This window comes from Lycium barbarum, chromosome 9 (genome assembly GCF_019175385.1).
Source record: "Lycium barbarum isolate Lr01 chromosome 9, ASM1917538v2, whole genome shotgun sequence".
NCBI lineage: Eukaryota > Viridiplantae > Streptophyta > Magnoliopsida > Solanales > Solanaceae > Lycium > Lycium barbarum.
Window position 1 is genome coordinate 1,156,457 of NC_083345.1, and position 19,600 is coordinate 1,176,056.

Consider the following 19,600-nt stretch of genomic DNA (forward strand, 5'->3'; position numbering starts at 1 on the left):
ATCATATACACATATATAGTGACAATCTAGGTGGAGTGGTGGACCATAAGAGTTGCGTGACCATTTTATTGACATTACAAACTTTTTTTTTTTTTTTTGAGATAAATGTATATTAAAATTCTAAATTGTCTCGAAAAGTCACTTATGGATATCCCTTTATCTCCTTATCTTATTGGGAGCAAAAATCCAGTGAAATTAGTGTTCTCTCATCTCAATTTATGTAATGATATTTGACTGAATACATTTAAAAATTAAAGGAGACTTTTGAAATTTTGGTCTAGATAAGTTATAGATATTAGTGGGTCTATAAATTATCTTATTAACATTAAAGTTATTAACTAAATATAGAAATATGTCATTTTTTTTAAATTAATTAAAAAAGAAAAAAGTCGCACAAATTAGGACAAAGGGAGTATCTCCTTGAGTGATGACATGGCATGAAAAATAGAATCACGCGTGAAAAGTTCAAAAACATGGAGTTAAAACTAGTTGAAATTCCACGTGTCACATTTTGATTGAATGCTCAATTAATCACATTTGTTTTAGTTTTTTTCCTACTTATAAAACTTGATAGACAAAGTGACCCGATACTTGTACAAATATAAAGTAACTATAACCGGTGCATCCGTTAAAGGAAGTACAAGTTTGGCCAAACACCACCTTCATTCCAAAAAATACTTCTCGAGTCTCGAGTCTGTCCAATTAATAAAAGATTGAATCATACATATTTCGTAAGGCAAGGGAAAAATATATTTCACTCCATAGGTAAAAGCCAACAAACAGAGATGAGAATTTTATTATTTGAACCATCAGCAAGTGGCACAATAGTTTGAAATAGAAAAACTATATTTTCTCAGTGCACAGCACAAAAACGACTCAACTTAAAACAGAAGACACTAATTAGGCAATTGCATCATTTATGTAGCCTTCCATACTGAAAGGGGTGGAGTTTCTGAATCTTTGTACCTATCACCCTGGACTACACTAGCTGAAGCAATGGATTCAAGTTCTTCCATATCTTCTGATGTTAACTTTATGGACAAAGCTTCAATGTTCTGGTTCAAGTTTTTGATCTTAGTGGTGCCGGGGATGGGACACACATCGTTTCCTTGGTGATGTACCCAAGCTCAAGGCTAGTTGAGAACGGGTGCATCCCTTCTTTGTAGCCATTTGACAAATCTGCTCGTACAACTTTCTGTTGTGCTCAAGATTCTCGCCCTGGAACCATGGTAGATGCATTCAATTCAAATAAAGAAATGTCTACGGTATAATAATTTACTTTAGGTATTTGACATATTTTTTATACAATATATAACCCAAAACAAACAATAAATATAAGCCAACCTTTTGGAAATCTTCATTTGCCAAATCCTCAAGCAGCTCTGGACCTGATGACAACAAGCCCCCTCCTAGTGGACTGTAAACCACAATCCCAATACCAAGTTCTCTGATCAGTTAAAAGATAGGGGAAAATCAGGATCTCACATTGCTATAGAGCCAAACATGAAAAACTAACAAAGAGAAAAAAAAAAACCTGCAAGTAGGGATAATTTCTTCCTCTACATCTCTTGAACATAGAGACCATTCTAATTGTACTGCTGTTATTGGATGAACTGCATGTGCTCTTCTAATAGTTGATGCTGAAGCCTCGGATAGACCTATATATTTTATTTTACCCTCTTCAACCAGCTTCTTAAGTTCTCCAACCTAGGAATAAGAAATGCTGATCATTAACAATTTGAGCAAACGTGAAAACATTAAACAAATAAGGCACTCGACTTAATTGGTGTGCGGCTGAAAATGTAATATTCTATGCCGTAACTCTTAAAAGGCTAACCATGCTTTGTATCTGAGGTCCCGACTGCTCATTTTTAAATTCTTTAACTGGTTCATCAAGCTCAGAGATGCAAACTAATAGTCGCAAACGTCTAAAATAGAGTGCAGTTACATCTAACTGTTGTCTCAACTTCATGTTTGCTCTTTTCTGTCTCTACAGGATCATTTCTTTCTTTCTTTCTTTTTTTTTTTAAAAAAAAAAAAATCTTTTCACAACTGTGCTATCTGTGCCAGCTTGCGCCCACCACGACTAGTTCCAACGTGTACCTGCTACCTTCCACCCGCAGAGGTTCCGGGTAACTCTTCTTTTTTTTCTTTCTATAGAAAGCCAGGGAAATAGCGTTATTCGTTTTGATAATGATATGGCAACATTTAACTCCAAACATATGAAGAGAGTGGATATCAACCTAGATCACTTCCAAAAATGATGGTGCAAGTTGATGCAGCACTGGAGTCATAAGTGTACGTAAAGTTTTGATAATGTATTCAAACAATTCAATTAGTTTATTCTTAATCAGTAGATTAGAAAATGTTCATAACCTGCGATTTCCAGAGTTATATATGGAAAAAGAGAACGAACCGTTACTTCAATGGGCACATGTGTATCAATTCGGTGCTGGTAGTACAAGTCAATGCAGTCAACATCAAGTCGCTTTAAGCTGGCCTCGCATGCTGCCCTTACATAGGCTGGTTCTCCACGCACTTCTCTATCTCCATCTTCAAAACTAATGCCAAATTTTGTTGCTAACTCAACTTGCTCTCTCATTCCTCCCTTCAGAGCCTGCATAAATACATGATTATCAGAACTTAGGTATGCCATTCTTGCAGAAGGTAAAAGGAGAAAGAAATTTCAAAAAAGGCACAATCCACATTGCCTGCAGTCCAATTCACGAACTAGTGTACCAACAAGCCTCTCCTACCCAAGTCAACAACAACAACATACCCAGTGAGTCCCACAATGTGGGGTCTGGGGAGGGTAGATTGTACGCAGACCTTACCCCTACCTTAGGTAGGGAGGCTGTTTCCGGAAGACCCTCGGCTCAAGAAAAAGCATAGGAAAGGTTAGATATGAGTAAACAATTCAAAGCAATTATGAAAATGAAACAACGAAAGTGAATAAGCCATGATAAACCATTCTGTGCAAACAAATACTCGCACAGATCAAGGGGCAAGAAACTAAAGATCAATGCAATTACTCGCAAGAAAGGATAAATGCGACTACCTACTAGCCTTCTACCCTAATCTGAGTCCTTCATACCCCCCTATCTAAGGTCATGTCCTTGATAAGCTGAAGATGCGCCATGTCTTGTCGAATCACCTCTCCCCAATATTTCTTCGGCCTACCTCTACCTCTTCTGAAATTGTCCATAGCCAACCTCTCGCACCTCCGCACTGGGCATTTTTATCTCTCCGCATCACATGTCCAAACCATCTCAGCCTCGCTTCCCGCATCTTATCCTCCACCGAGGCTACTCCTACCTTATCTCGGATAACTTCATTCCTAATCCTATAGCTCCTAGTGTTCCCACACATCCATCGTTGCATTCTCATTTCCGCCACTTTCATCTTCTGAACGTGAGATTTCTTGACTGGCCAACACTCCGCCCCATACAACATAGTCGGCCCAACCACCACTTTGTAGAACTTACCTTTGAGTTTTGGTGGCACCTTCTTGTCGCACAACACTCCGGAGGCAAGAAAAAGGATAAAACCTTGAGGACCAACGGACGCTTAACCAACCCAAGATCCGAGAGTCATGCTCTTATCAACTTGATCGTCATTTGAAGGAAGAAAAAAAAAGAAGTTATATAACGACCCTCTTATTTACAAAGGAACCCAAATTCTACAAGCAAGAGCATCAATCATCAATTACTCACTGCAACTACTACATTACTCTCAGGAAAGCTCTTTCTTAATTTACGTGTTCTTGTTCTTAGACTTAGCTGACTTGTATCGAAAAGAAGGCTTTGTATCTTTGACTGGACAGCGGATCAATAATATAACAACTCCCTCTTTTCCTCTCTATTTCTGAGCTTTCCGTTTACTGTTATATTACTTCAATTCTTGCTACTAGTGCTTCAATTCTTGCTACTAGTGCCCTTTTCCTTCTCGGTAGATTTTAGCATTAAGACTTGAGCATCATCAAGAATGAATTTCTTGCTTTGGTACAAACATCAAAATTAGGAACTAGTTGTAACTTATATCTCATATGTTGGAACCTTCAAATACCAAGCAGCCAGCAAAAACCGTCTCCCAATACACCATAACATGTCCAAGGTTTGAAGAACCACGAACAACATTTCTTGCTAAGGTCCAACTCAAGAATCTTAGGAGCCGTTTGGACGTAAGAATTTTTTCCTGTTCTTCAAAAAAATATTTTCAAAGCATTGTTTGGTTGGAATGATTTTTCAGCTAACTTTTAATGATGAGTTTTTCAAACTAGAAAAACAATGAAAAAATGAAATTCGCTCACAAAATTGCAACTTTTTCAAGTGAAATGCACGTTCAAACGTAACTTCAACTTCAAAACCCTTTTTTTCCAAGTTTCAACCAAATCTGTCCAAACGCCTACTTAAACATTTGAAAGTAGTATCAACTGAGGTGAATATTTCAAATACCGCGCACGAACTCCAACCCAACCCAAAATGAAACGAAAAGTACAAGTCTTTGAGCTTTATGAACCAGCACATTTTACATATATTACAATTATTCCAGCTCAAACACCACAAATACCCAATCACATATCCTCTCTCCAAGACACCAAAAGTTACAACACATCAAACATTATGTACAATCATCACTGCATAAATGCAGAGAAATTCATAAAATATTCCAGCTCAAGTACCAGACGAGCCAATCACCAAAAAGTGGGGGGGGGGGGGGGGGGGGGGGGGGAAGGTACAATACATATAGCATTAGGTACAACCATCCATCCTATTGCATAAAAAGTACTCCCTACGTCCCAATTTAAGTGTACTTAGCACAAAGTTTGATGAATAAAAAGTGACTTCTGAATCTTGCGGTCCTATAAATTAAATATATGAATAATGTACTAAAATATTCTTTAAATCTTGTGTTCTTAAACTTGTCAGATCAATGTTTAAATTATTAACTTATTAAATATAGAAAGTGATGTCCTATTTTGGGAAGACCAAAAAGAAGAGTAAGAAACTTAACTTGTAACATGGGTGAAGAAATGAAATACCTTGCCAAGGAGGATTTCGTTGGTGTGGGGCCCATATATATCGGAAGTATCAAGAAAAGTGACACCAGAGTTGATGGCATGGTGGATCAGTGTGATCATGTCGGGTTCGGGTTTGGGTGGCCCATAAAAAGCAGACATACCCATACAACCAAGCCCTTGAGCAGACACTCAAGTCCCTGTGACCCCAATTTGATTCTTGCCACTTTTGTTCCCTCTTTCGCCATTGTTGTCATTCAACTTACTCTGCAAATATTTAGAGATAGACAGATATGCTACTATGATTGATCTTTGTGTGTCAGTGTACATATATATATACATAAATTATTTAGGCACTATGTGGAGTGGAGTTGTTGATTGAGTTGACAATGGGTGAGATGGAAGGATCAGCTATTGGTGATCTTTTAGGTGTGAAATTAGCAGGGGTGACATGTACCACTCGAAAGCAAAATTTAATTAAATTTGGGATTAAGAAAAATTAGAGTTTAAAATAAATTTTTTAAATTTTTTAATTTTTTATAAAATATAAAAAAACGCCAACTTAATCTAAAAAATCTACCAACCCCTTTCTCCTCCTCCCACCCCTCCCCTTAATTTTTTTTTAAAGAAAAGTTTTGAATTTTTTATTTGTTTTTTCACCAGGCACCTCTCTTCTCCCATTGCTCCCCGCCTCCCCCCCCCCCACTAAAAAAAAATTAAATTTTTTTAATTTATTTTATTTTCTTTTTCACCAACAGCCCCTTCACCTCCTCCCACCCCTCCCTCAAATTTTTTTAAAAAAAAAAGTTTTAATTTTCTTTATATGTTTTTTCATCCCCCTCCTCCTTCCAACCCTCCCCCTCCCCCCACCCAAAAAAAAATTGATTTTTTTACCAACCCCCCACTCCTCCTCCTCTCACCGCTTGCCCCCTAATTTTTTATTGAAATTTTAATTTTCTTTATTTATTTTTCACCCCCCCTCGCAACCCTCCCCCCGCCTCTCCCCACTCCCCCCTGTTCTGATTTTTTTTTTTTTAATTTTGATTTTTTTATCAGCCCCCACTACTCCTCCTCCCCCCCCCCCCCCCCCTCACACACTTTTTTAAATAAATTTTTTTTTTTTTTCTTACCAGCCCCACTCCTCTTCCTAGCCCCCAAATTTTTTTAAAAAAAAATTAATTTTCTTTATTTGTTTTTTCACCCTCCCTCCTCCTCCTCCCCCCCAACACCCACCACCCCCCCCCCCCAAAAAAAAAAATTTGAAAAGTTTTTCTTTTTGTTTTTTTTTTGCACCCCCCACCCTTCCGGGAAAAAAAAAGTTTTGAAAAATATTCCCCCCCCCCCCCCCCCCCACACACACACACACATACACAAAATGATTTTTGTTGAAAAAGAAATTTTGATTTTTTTTTTTTGGTTTCTTACTTCCCCCACCCACCCAAAAAAAATTGTTTTAAAAAAAAAAAGTTTTTATTTGCAACCCTCCACGACCCCCCCCCCCCCCCCCCGCGCCCGTTCCAAATAAAATCTTGAAAGGAAGTTTTGAATTATTTTTTTTTGGGTTTAGGAAAAGTTTGGATAAAATCTAGGTTGTTGTTATGTGTTTGTAGTGAAATAGATGGTTTTTCTGTTGTTGTCCTGGTATGGTTCAGGGTTTAGGAAATATATCCAACAAATAATTTTTTTGTTCTTGTCCTGATATTTATCTAGTTCTATTTGTAAAAGATAACCAACAGATTTATAGTTGTTGCAACAAATTCTACACTTTTTGCAACAAGTAGACAATTTGTTGCAACGACTCACTAATTTGTTGGACATAGCTTCAGTTATTTGCTTCTGTTTGTAGAAGACATCCAACAGATGTTTAGTTGTTGCAACAAGTTCTACACTTGTTGTAACAAATGGACAATATGTTGCAATAACTACAAATTTGTTGGATATAGCTTCAGTTATTTTCTTCTGTTTGTAGAAGATATCCAACAGATGTTTAGTTGTTGCAACAAGTTCTACACTTGTTGTAACAAGTAGACAATCTGTTGCAACAACTACAAATTTGTTGGACATAGCTTCAGTTCTTTGGTTCTGTCTGTAGAAGGTATCCAATAGATTTTTAGTTGTTGCAACAAGTTCTACACTTGTTGTAACAAGTAGACAATCTGTTGCAACAACTACAAATCTGTTGGACATAACTTCAGTTATTTGGTTCTGTTTGTAGAGGATATCCTACAGATTTGTAATTGTTGCAACAATTTCTACACTTGTTGCATCAAGTAGACAATTTATTTATGAATCAGCAAATGTTGAGGAAAGATATAGTCAAATTGGCAGCCAAACTGACAATCAATCCTCAGAAAGAGATGAAGAACAGAGCCAAGAAGCAGTATATACAAATGAAGAAAGTAAAGAAGAACTAGAAGATGAAGAAACTGATGATGGAAATGAAGGAGATGAAGTAGATGAAGAAAATCTGCTACACCCCAAAAGGCAGTTGCTGAACAAATTATTACTTAAGTTGTGGTATTTGGAGGCTGTTGATTTTTTTTTTTTTTTTGTCCTTTATGTTATTTGTGAATGATGTTTATGAACTTATTCATTTTGATTAGTTGTGGTATTTGGAGCCAAGGTGGTTGTTGAACAATTTCTATTTATGAACTTATTTATTTTGCTTAATAATTGTTGCAATAGATGCATACAGTAGAATTGCTTAGTTGTTCCAACAAATTACTCACCTTATTGAAAAACAATCAAACAATTGCTTAAATTATTGTAAAACTAAAAAATATGTCGCAACAAATGAGTTAATTGTTGCAATTGATCATACACTTGTTAAAGAAGTTGCAACAAGTTACTAATTTGTTTCAACAGATGGATCAATTTAAACAAGTCACTAATCTGTTTAGACAAGTTGCCTAAATAATTGCAATAGATCATACAGTTGTTGAAGAAGTTGCAACAAGTTACTAATCCGATCTAACAAGTAACTAATATGTTTAAACAAGTTACTAATCTGTTTAGACAAGTTGCCTAAATGATTGCAACAGATCATACAATTGTTGAAGAAGTTGCAACAAGTTACTAATCCGTTCCAACAAGTAACTAATCTATTTAAACAAGTTACTAATCTGTTTAGACAAGTTGCCTAAATGATTGCAACAGATCATACAGTTGTTGAAGAAGTTGCAACAAATTACTAATATGTTTCAACAAGTTACTAATCCGTTCCAATAAGTAACTAATCTGCTTAAACAAGTTACTAATCTGTTGCAACAGATAGTACAGCTGTGGAAGAAGTTGCAACAAATTACTAATCTGTTTCAACAAGTTACTAATCTGTTCTAACAAATAACTAATTTGTTTAAACAAGTTACTAATCTGTTGCAACAGATCATACAGTTGTGGAAGAAATTGCAACAAACTACTAATGATTTTAATGTGTGTGTGTGTGTGTGTGTGTATATATATATATATATATATATATATATATATATATATATATATATATATATATATATATATATTGATCACTAAATATGATTAATTTTCACTGTTTATCACTAAATATGGGTAAATCAAGTAGTTCACTCCATTTAGTGCGTATTGGACTTAGTTGATCATCTATCCTGACCCAAAACACCATCAAATTGCTTAAGTATATATATTGATCACTAAATATGGTTGATTTCAATTGTTTATCACTAAATATGGGTGAATCAAGTAGTTCACATCAATTCACTCCAATGATCACTCCGTTTAGTGCGTATTGGACTTAGTTGATCATTTATCCTGACCCAAAACACCATCAAATTAATGAGTTAATGGTTAATTAGAGGTTAATTAGTGTAAATATAATTAATAAAAGAAAAATCACATGAAAAAAAGAAAGGAAAAGTGACAGTGACGTGTCAGTGACGTGGCAGTGTCGTGGCAGTGACGTGGCACCAATGTGGCGGAGAGTGTGCAACACTCTCCACTGTGCAACTAACCATAATTTTTTTTTGCCACGTCAGTCAAAAAGAGGTACAAAAATACAGAAAAAAAATATGACCAGAGGGGTAATAGGTTGCCCGCAAAGGTTGGGTGCGTCATAGATAATCCGAGTGTACGTTGGGGGGGTTTTATGTATTTTCCCAATCCATTAAGGATGTTAGTAGATATATATATATATATATATATATATATATATATATATATATATATATATATATATATATATATATCACTAAATATCGTTGATTTCATTTGTTTAACACTAAATATGGGTGAATCAAGTAGTTCACATCAATTCACTCTAATAATCACTCGACTTAGTGCATAATGACTTAGTAGATCATCTTTTCTGACTCAAAATACATCAAATTGATTGAGTATTATATATTGATCACTAAATATCGTTGATTTCATTTGTTTATCACTAAATATGGGTGAATTAAGTAGTTCACATCAATTCACTCTAATGATCACTCGATTTAGTGCATACTGACTTAGTAGATCATCTTTCCTGACTCAAAATACATCAAATTTATTAAGTATTATACATTGATCACTAAATATAGTTGATTTCCTTTGTTTATCATTAAATATGAGTGAATCAAGAAATTCACATCAATTCACTATAATAATCACTCGATTTAGTGCATACTGACTTAGTAGATCATCTTTCCTGACTCAAAATACTATCAAATTGATTAAGTATTATATATTGATCACTAAATATCGTTGATTTCATTTGCTTATCACTAGATATGGGTGAATCAAGTAGTTCACATCAATTCACTCTTATGATCTTTGGATTTAGTGCAGCTTCCTGACTCAAATTACCATCAAATTGATTAAGTATTATATATTGATCACTACTTATTATTGATTTCCTTTGTTTATCACTAAATATCATTGATTCTCTTTGTTGATCACTAAATATGGGTGAATCAAGTAGCATCCGTTGCAACAACTGTAATATCTGTCGCAACAAGTGTAGTATTTGTTGCAACAACTGTAGTATCTGTTGCAACAACTGTAGTATCTGTTACAACAAATGACATAGTTGTTGAACAAGTTCTTACTCTTGTTGGATAAAACACAACAAGTTACCCACTTGTTGGAAAAACCCTAACATGTAACATAGTTGCTACAACAAGGCCTGTCAGTTGTTGCAACAGATTGTTTATTTGCTAGAAAACTTTCAGCAGTTGGATAAAACACAAGTTATAGAGATGTTGCTACAGATTCATTATTTGTTGAAAACTGTTCAGCAATTTATTAACAACACTACACACATTTGTGATTTGAACACGATCAACATATCATATAAACCAAGTTCACAAGCACCAAGAACAAAAATTACCATTTTAAAAAAGAATAACATTAAAATGTATTGGGGAGAGGTAATTAGACACGACATGGCGCAATTACAGCTTACCGAGGACATGACCTTAGATAGGAGTGTTTAAACAAACATTTTTTTTTGGAAAGGTGGGGGGTGGTGGGTGCCAAAAAAAAAAAAAAAAAAACTTTTCAAAACTTGTTTTAAAAAATCAATTTGGGGGGGGGGGGGGGGGGGGGGGTAGTGAGGGGTGGGAGGAGGAGGGAGGCTGGTGAATTTTTTTTTTTTAAAATATCGAAATATTTTTAATTTTTTTTTTGGGGGGGGGGGGGGGGGGTGGGAGGGATGGGAAGAGGAGTGGAGGCTGGTAAGAAAAAATAAAAAAAAAACAAAAAATTTGGGAGGGGGGTTGGTGAGGGGTGGGGGTAGTGAGGGGTGGGAGGAGAAGGCGGGGCTGGTGATAAAATTAAAAAACAATCAAATTTTTTGAGGGGTAGAGGGAGGGATGGGAAGAGGAGTGGAGGCTGGTAAGAAAAAATCAAAACTTTTTAATTTTTTTTTTGGGCGGGGGGGAGTGGGGTTGGTGAGGGGTGGGAGAAGGGTTGCGAGGAGGAGGAGGACGAGGGGTGTAAAAAAATAAATAAAAAAATCAATTTTTTTTGGGGTGGTGGTAGTGAGGGGTGGGAGGAAGAGCGGGGGCTAGTGAAAAAACAAAAAAAAAAATCAAAACTTTTTAATTTTTTTTTTGGTTGGGGGGAGGGTGGGGTGGGGATGGGGGAGGAGGAGTGGAGGTTGGTAAGAAAAAATCAAAACTTTTTTTAAAAAATTTTTTTAGGGGGTGAGGGGAGGGTTGCGACGAGGAGGGGGAGGAGAGGGGGGGGGGTGAAAAAACAAATAAAGAAAATCAAAAAAAATTAAATTTTTTTTGGAGGGTGAGGGTGGGGGTGGGGAGGAGGAGGGGGAGTGAAAAAATAAATAAAGAAAATAAAAAAAAAAAAAATTTTTTTGGGAGGGGGGTGTGGGTGTGGGGTTAGGGTATTGGGAGGAGGAGAGGGTGAAAAAAAAAATCAAAAGAAAAAATTGGCGGGGGGTGGGGTGGGGGCGGGGGAGGGGTGTGGGCGGCATGGGGTCAGGGGTGGGGTCTGGGCGGGGGTGGGTCAAAGTGTTAAAAATTAAACTTGAGGGTTAAAGTGTCTAAATTGAAACTTTTGAACAACTTCAAAATCCCTTAATCACTAATAGAAAATTATCACCTCCACCTAATAATTAAAATTTGAGTTACCTCTCCTAAAATAAAACATTAAAGAGTCACCAATAATTAAATGCCCGGGTGAGATGAAGTAGGTGGCTAGTCATAGAGGGAGCCATTGACTGCTCATGTGGCTACTTGCCTTTTTAGTAGGCCCTTATCTTAACTTTGGGATTAAAATAACTTGGACACCAATATCAATTTTATCGATTTTTAATAGGAGATCGATAAAATATAACAAAAGAGGTTGATAAACAAAATAAAATAAATTTTAAACCTTTTGCCAGAAAATAACTCACCAATTCAAAGTTGGATATGATCTTAAAGATTTTGTGGACAAGTGTTTCATTTTTCAGAAACAAGACTACATGATGGCCTATGAGCCTATTATAAACATGAAATGTGTGTTGGAAAAGACATATTAGTTTTACCAAAACACCACCGTTATAAAAAAAAAAAAAAAAAACACATTCTTGACGTCATCCAAACAACAAAATGATTGAGCCAGTACATGTTTGCTAAGAAAACACTAATAAGATTGCTACATAAAATGCTCAATACAGAATAATTCAACTCAACACATCGAGGCTTGTCGACACACCACCACCATTAAAAAAGAAAGTTCTTGGACTTATCCAATCAACAAAAAGATTGAATCAATACATGCTTGCTAATAAAGTACATCGAATGCTCAGTAGAAGAATAATTCAACTCAACACACACATTAATTCCGCAATTCCATCATTTTATACCCTTCCATGCTGAGATGCTGAAAGGGGTGGAGTTTCTGAATCTTTGTGAGTACTCATACCAGAAGAATACCTATCTCCTTGTGTTGCATTAGCTAAAGCAATGGATTCAAGCTCTGTCATATCTTCTGATGTTAACTTTATGGAGAGAGCTTCAATGTTCTGGTTCAAGTTTTCAATTTTAGTGGTGTCCGGGATGGGACACACGTTGTTTCCCTGGTGATGCACCCAGGCTAAGGCTAGTTGAGAGGGGGTACATCCCTTCTTTGCAGCCATTTGACAAATCCTCGCATAAATTTTTTTGTTATGTTCAAGATTCTCAGCCTGGAACCGTGGTAGACTTTGCAAAATTTGAAGATAAATGTCAACATTATGAAGGAAATAATTAGATACCAAGGGAGCCTTAAAGCAGTGGTAAAGTTGTCTCCATGTGACCTGGTTTGAGCGGTGAAATCAACCATTGATACCTGCATCAGGATAGACTGACTACATTACACGCATTCGGTGGGACCCTTCCCCCGACCCTATGTGAACGCAGGATGCTTCGTGCACTGGACTGACCTTTATTAGATACCACAGCTGGCAAATGGAATGGGGTGGGGTATAAAGTCGAGAACATGTCAATAAACGCAAAACTAATTAATCATTTCATCAATCTAGCAAGAAAGTATGTGAAAATTGAGCAAGTCTTTAGATATGGGAAATGTTAAACAAATGCACTTGTTCATCATTAATTGTGTAATGATCTCCAAAGGGATTTATAACAGGCTACTCCCACCCATTCAATTTGGTCGAATGCTTAGATTCTTTCACATGGTATCAGAGGCCAACTTTGGCAAGAGCGTTTGCACAATCACTTAATCACTAACATTACTACGGGCCCACTCATTAGCCCGTTGAGACTACTATGTCTCCCTCTTAAATAGTTCACGCTTCATGGCTTTTGATACCAGAAATTCGAAATTTTTATTGTTAGTGATATGATCCAAATCAAATTCCTCAATACGCGAAACACTTTCTTTCCTCAAACAAGAAAATATACTAGCAACAGAACTGCACTGCAACTATACGTGATGCAATATGTTTTAAATCCAAAACAGTAAAGAAAATTACATGCAAAACCTTTCTATAGTCTTCATTTGACAAATCCTCAAGCAGCTTTAGACCTGATGACAAGAAGCCATGTCCTAGGGGACTGTATGCTACAATCCCGATTCCGAGTTCTCTAGTAGATTAATAGGGAAGGCAAACATCAAGATCTCACACTGTTATTGAACCTAAACGCGAAAATAAGAGAAGAAAAAACCTGCAAGTAGGGATTATTTCATCCTCTACATCTCTCGACCATAGAGACCATTCTAATTGTACTGCCGTTATTGGATGAATTGGATGTGCTCTTCTAAATGTTGATGCTGAAGCCTTGGAAAGACCTATATATTTTATTTTACCCTCTTCAACCAGCTTCTTAATTTCTTTGACCTAGTAAAAAAGGAATCTCAAGGGAATAAGAAACGCTGATCATTAAACATTGCAAATATGTGAAGACATAATAATATAAGAACCCGACTTAATTGGTGAGCCCGAACATTGCATCATTTTTTAGAATATATTAACCAGTAACTTTGGATGTATAAATGGAAAAGGAGAGCTAACCGTGACTTCAATGGGCAAACGCGTATCAATTCAGTGTTGACAGTACAAGTCTATACAGTCAACATCAAGTCGCTTTAAGCTAGCCTCTCATGCTGCCCTAACATAAGCTGGATCTCCATGCACTTCTCTCTGTCCATCTGCTGTAAAAACCAGACCAAATTTTGTTGCTAACTCAACTCGTTCTCTCATTCCTCCCTTCACATTGCATTAGTAGTTCTCTCATTCCTCCCTTCACATTGCAGTAGTAATGCCGGATTTTATGTGGAGATCGAATCTCCTTATTTATACTAATCAAATGACCCCTTAATCGTTGAATCCGGTATATGGTTCATATGTCCAAGAAAAGAAAAACGTTCCAAAAAACGTAACAAGACTGAGCATTATTAAGAATGAATTTCCTACTTATGGTACAAGCATCAAAATTAGGAATTAGTTAAAAGGATAAACATCCCACCTCAAACAACACAAGCACCAATCACACAATTCCTTAAGGAAAAGGGCCAAATGTACCCCTGTACTTTGGGATAAGGTTCATATTTACCCCTAGAAACTTTAATTTACTACCCGTACCCCCACCGTTAGTATAGTATACTCCCTTTCCCCTACGCCTAACGGATGCCCAATGGTGGCTTGCCACGTCATTTAATGTAGCCACTCGGGCAACCAGTCAGCAAGCCACATGGACACTGCCCGCCCCAATTAATTTGACCAACCCACACTAAATCACAACCCTAAATATGCCAAATACCCGACCCACACTTCCAGTATCCAACCATTGAAGGGCTGTGATTTAGTGTGGGTCGGGTCAAATTAATTGGGGCGGGCAGTGTCGGTAGGGGCAATGGAGTATACTATACTAATGGTGAGGGTACGGGTAGTAACTTAAAGTTCCTAGGGGTAAATCTGACCCTTTTCCCACTCCTTTGTCAAAAACCAACACCAAAAGGTACAACACTTTATGCATTATATACAATCATCTTAATGCACAGATGTAGAGAAATTTGCAATATAGTCTAGCTTCATACCCCATAACAAGAAACACTGATCAATCACACACCTCTACGAACACCGAAAAGTACCACTTTCAGCATTATGTACAACCATCTTAAAGCACAGATGTATAGAAATTCCAAAAAATAGTCTTAGCTTCATACCCCATAGAAAGCAGAAAACTTGACCAATCACGCACCCCTCTACCAACACCAAAAGGTACAAAACTTTAAGCACTATGTACAATCATCTTAATGCACACATGTAGACAAACTCGCAAAATAGCCTAGCTTCATAACCCAGAAAGAAGAAATACCAATCACATAACTCTACCAACACCAAAAGGTACAAAACTTTAGGCATTATGTACAATCATCTTAATGCACAAATGTAGATAAATTCGCAAAATAGTCTAGCTTCATACTCCCTTCTTCTCATATTAGCTGTCCAAGTAATTTAAAATGTTTGTCCCGAAATAGTTGTCCTTTTACGAAACCAAGATGAACTTAATTATTTTTATCCCAAATGTTAATACTAAGTGTTCTTGACAATAATCATCAATTATTGATTAGAGTGCAATTTATTGGAGAGAGAAGCATGAGTAGTAAATTACACTTTTTAGCGGCCGTGCAAACGGGGAATGTGACAACTAATATGGGATGTAAGGAGTACCCCATAATGAAGAAACATTTATCAATGACACACCTCTACCAACACCAAAAGAACAATAACAACAACATACCAATGTAATCTCACAAGTGGATTTTGGGTACTGGAAAAGGTAGAATGTATGCAGAACTTACCTTTATCTTGAAGATAGATCCCATAGACCCTCGGTTCAAGACACACAAATGAAATCAGTTCAACACTTTAGGCATTATACAATCATATTAATGCACACATTTAGAGACATTTGCAAAATAATCAAGCATTACGTACAGTCATTACTGCATAAAAATGAAGCATTTGGAGAAAATGGAAAAAAGTTGAATACCTTGCCAATGAGGATTTCATTAGTGTGAGGCCTATAGACATCAGAAGTACCAAGAAATGTGACACCAGAGTTAATGGCATGGTGGATGAGTTTGATCATATCGGGTTCGGGTTTGGACGGGCCATAAGCCATACAACCAAGCCCTTGAGCAGATACTTCAAGTCCCTCTAAACCTAATTTGATTCTTGGCACTTTTGTTCCCTCTTTCGCCATTGTTGTCATTCAAATAAAAAAGAAGAAATCTTTTTGTTTTTGGACTAAATGTGATTTAACTTATTGTTTTACTCTGAGAATATGTCGAAGAGACAGAAAGCAAAACGGGGTTTATATAGAGAGTGTTGACATGGCCATGCAACTGGTTGGTGATGGATTTGAAGAAGGCACAGTATATTCATAGCACGTGTCAATTAATATGGCACAGTATAATCATAGCATGTGTCATTAGTTATCAATATGGCACAGTCTATTCATAGCAAGTGTCAATTTCATTGAGATGCTCAATTAATACGTCAGTTTTTTTTATTGACGCTTGACCAACATGTTAGGATTTTGTCCTGATTTTCTTACAATATTTGAGTTTTACTTTTCTCTGGAAGAAAAGTTCAAGTATAACCATAATCGCTTCACTTTTCTTAAAAAGAAAATATAATTTCTTTCATATTTGGCTAGTCCTTTTTTTTCGAGGAAAAGGTTTTGGACCTCTGTATATTGAAGAACCCTTCTCATACAACAAACAGAAAAACATCCACAATATAGTCATTAAAAGTTATTTTCTCAGAGTTTTAATGTTTTTTTAAATATTAGATTTCTCAATATGTAGGTCACTTGACCAAATCATATTGCAAAATTATGATTTGATTTTCGTCGTTGTTTGATTTATCGTCATTTAAGGTTTGCAATTTTAGCTCCGCCTGACGCCCTGTTATTTCGATCCCAACACAACGATGTTTACAAATATGATACAAACTTGTAGGAAATCAAAATTGATTAGGATTTAAAATTTTAATTCATGTCTAGTTAGAATTTATAGTCAAATTAGTATAGCAATAGGTTTTGCTATTTTGAGTTAAAGTAGGTTTCTTACTATTATAAATAGGGTTTCTACTAGCTATTTTCATTACAAGAAAAAATAAGAGAGAATAAGAGACATTGTAGAGTTTATCAATAAAATATTTTACTTCAAATTGGTTATTTTATGACCCTGGTAGAGAGAATCAAATAGCTTCCGCTGCCGGCCGGCGGCACCAGCCAATATATGTCGCCCTTCTGGCCAAGAATTGTGTAGGAAAACGTCGGGCCAATGATATGCATGAAAGACAATCATGCTGAGAAAAGAACTGTCTTCTCTAAAAGTTGGAGAAGTCGGTTTAAGAAAAATTGAATGTTGATGAGAAGTGCATAAACTATCGGAAGTTGGAGAGAAGTGCTCCAACACAACCAAGAAAAAAAATAATGAATGTTGGAGAGAAGTGCTCCAACACAACCAAGAAAAAAATAATAGGAGTTGAAGAGAAGTGCTCCAACAATTGAAAGTTGAAGAGAAAGTGCTTCAACAATTGAAGGTTGATGATAATGTGCATCAACAAATTTGGATGTTGGAGAGAAAGTGCTCCAACCGTTGTCACTACTAAAAAACCGACGGATTCTGTTGGTTTTTTCAATAATTTTTTAAAATTTTTTTTTAAAGAAAACCGACAAACTGTGTCGGTTATATTTTGCGCAAAAATGCGCGAAAAAATATAATTATTTTTTATATTATTTTCTAAAATATAATTATTTTTTATATTATTTTTTTTGAAGAAAACCGACGGACTGCGTCGGTTTTTAGAGCAAAAAAACAGTATAAATTAAATCAATGTAAGTATATGAACAAAGAATATCAGTGGTCTAGTGGTAAAGCCCTTTAATGCCAAGGAACATACCCGGGTTCGATTCCAAGTTCCTAAATTTCATTCTTTAATTTTCAAAAAAAAAATGATGAAGTCCGTCGGTTTTTTTTTTTTTTTTTTTTTTTTTTTTACAAAACCGACGGACTCCGTCGGTTTTAACCGATGCAGTCCATCGGTTTCGAAAAGCGACATAACGTAAACCGACGAACCGTTTTGCGTCGATTTTCTATCGGTTTTCACTGAAAAACCGACGCAGGCCGTCGATTTTTGCCTATTTTTTAGTAGTGTGTGAAGGTTGAAGAGTGCTTCAACAACTGATAGATGGTTGGTGACAAGAGCATCAACAAGGTTGCTGCTCAAGTGCTTCAATAAAATTTGGTGTTGGTGACAAGTGCATTTACGGGGTTGGAGACAAGTGCTTCAACAAAATTTATAGGTTGGAAACAAGTGTCCTCAGCAATTGGAAGATGGTGACAAATACATCAAAAATTAGATACACAATTTTGAATTACGGGAGAATGTTGGAAATAATAATTCAAAATCGGTTAGCATTTGATATTTTAATCCGTGTCTAGTTAGGATTTATAGTCAAATTAGTATAGGAATAGATTTTTCTGTTTTGAGTTAAAGTAGGTTTCTTACTATTATAAATAGGGATTCTACTAGCTATTTTCATAACAAAAAAAATAAGAAAGAATAACAGACAACGTAGAGTTTATCAATAAAGTATTTTCCTTCACAATGATCAAGTTTCTTTTTTATTTAAACGATTCAAGCCCCATACTTAGGCCTGTTTAGACACATAATTTGGATTTTTTATGCTGTATTTTTTTTATAAACATAAAATTTCATAATTTGTAAAAACTATTAAAATTTGTCCAACTCTTATACAATCTTACCAAATAAGTAATTATAGTTCATAAATAAGGTATTGCAATATAAGACGCTGCATTAATAAATCGCTTATATTCATGTGCTTTTTATAAATAAATGCTTCCAATTATATGTTATTACAAACTTTCAAATACATATAACTAAAGATTCACTGGTTAAAATATGAACAATAATAGTAACTACCTATTCTTTAATATGATTATTCCACGTGATATGGAAAATTATCCCACTTGAATAGATTGACTTGCGCCCACAAATAGTATTAGATATATTTCATTATTTGACTAGTGTTAGTTATATATGAAATGAAATGAGGATATATTTCATTTTCTTCGCTAAAGGGAATCCTAATAAGCGAGAAGTTCTTTTGACCCTTTGTTTTCGACCCTTTGTGATCATAAATTAAACGAGTCGTTGATAAATTATTAATTATTCATGGATTGAATCAACTTCATTAGACTAAATAATGTTACTCCCCCCTATTCACAATGAGTGATTTTCTAGCATTCCAAATTTTGTCCAAATAAGTACTTAATTCTTTTGTAAACCAACAAGGTGTTAAATCTTCTTCATTTTTTTCAAATTTATCTGAACAATTTTTTAGTAGAACTTTTCAATACTTCTTTACATTTTTCTATGAGTAGATTAAAGGTAAATAAACCCTCTCAATTAATACTTAATCTTTTTTATAAATGTGTCAAAATCTTAAAAATAACTTATTGAGAGTGGGGGGAGTATAACTCAATTGGTCAAAATAATAGGAGATAACTTGAATTATAGTTAAATGGAGCAGTGTTTAATCCATACATGTTTGAAGGAGCTCCAATTACTTTTTCGGGTCATGC

General features: G+C 35.6%; 1 protein-coding gene and 2 pseudogenes across 1 annotated transcript in view; all 3 read right to left on the minus strand.

Annotated features, from left to right (window-relative positions):
* LOC132608843 (auxin-induced protein PCNT115) overlaps positions 1–19,600 on the minus strand; it is a 39,828-nt gene that overhangs the window by 4,894 nt on the left and 15,334 nt on the right. The gene's annotated exons all lie outside the window — the stretch shown is intronic.
* On the minus strand, positions 767–5,471 carry LOC132608844 (auxin-induced protein PCNT115-like; annotated as a pseudogene).
* LOC132608845 (auxin-induced protein PCNT115-like) lies at positions 12,083–16,264 on the minus strand (annotated as a pseudogene).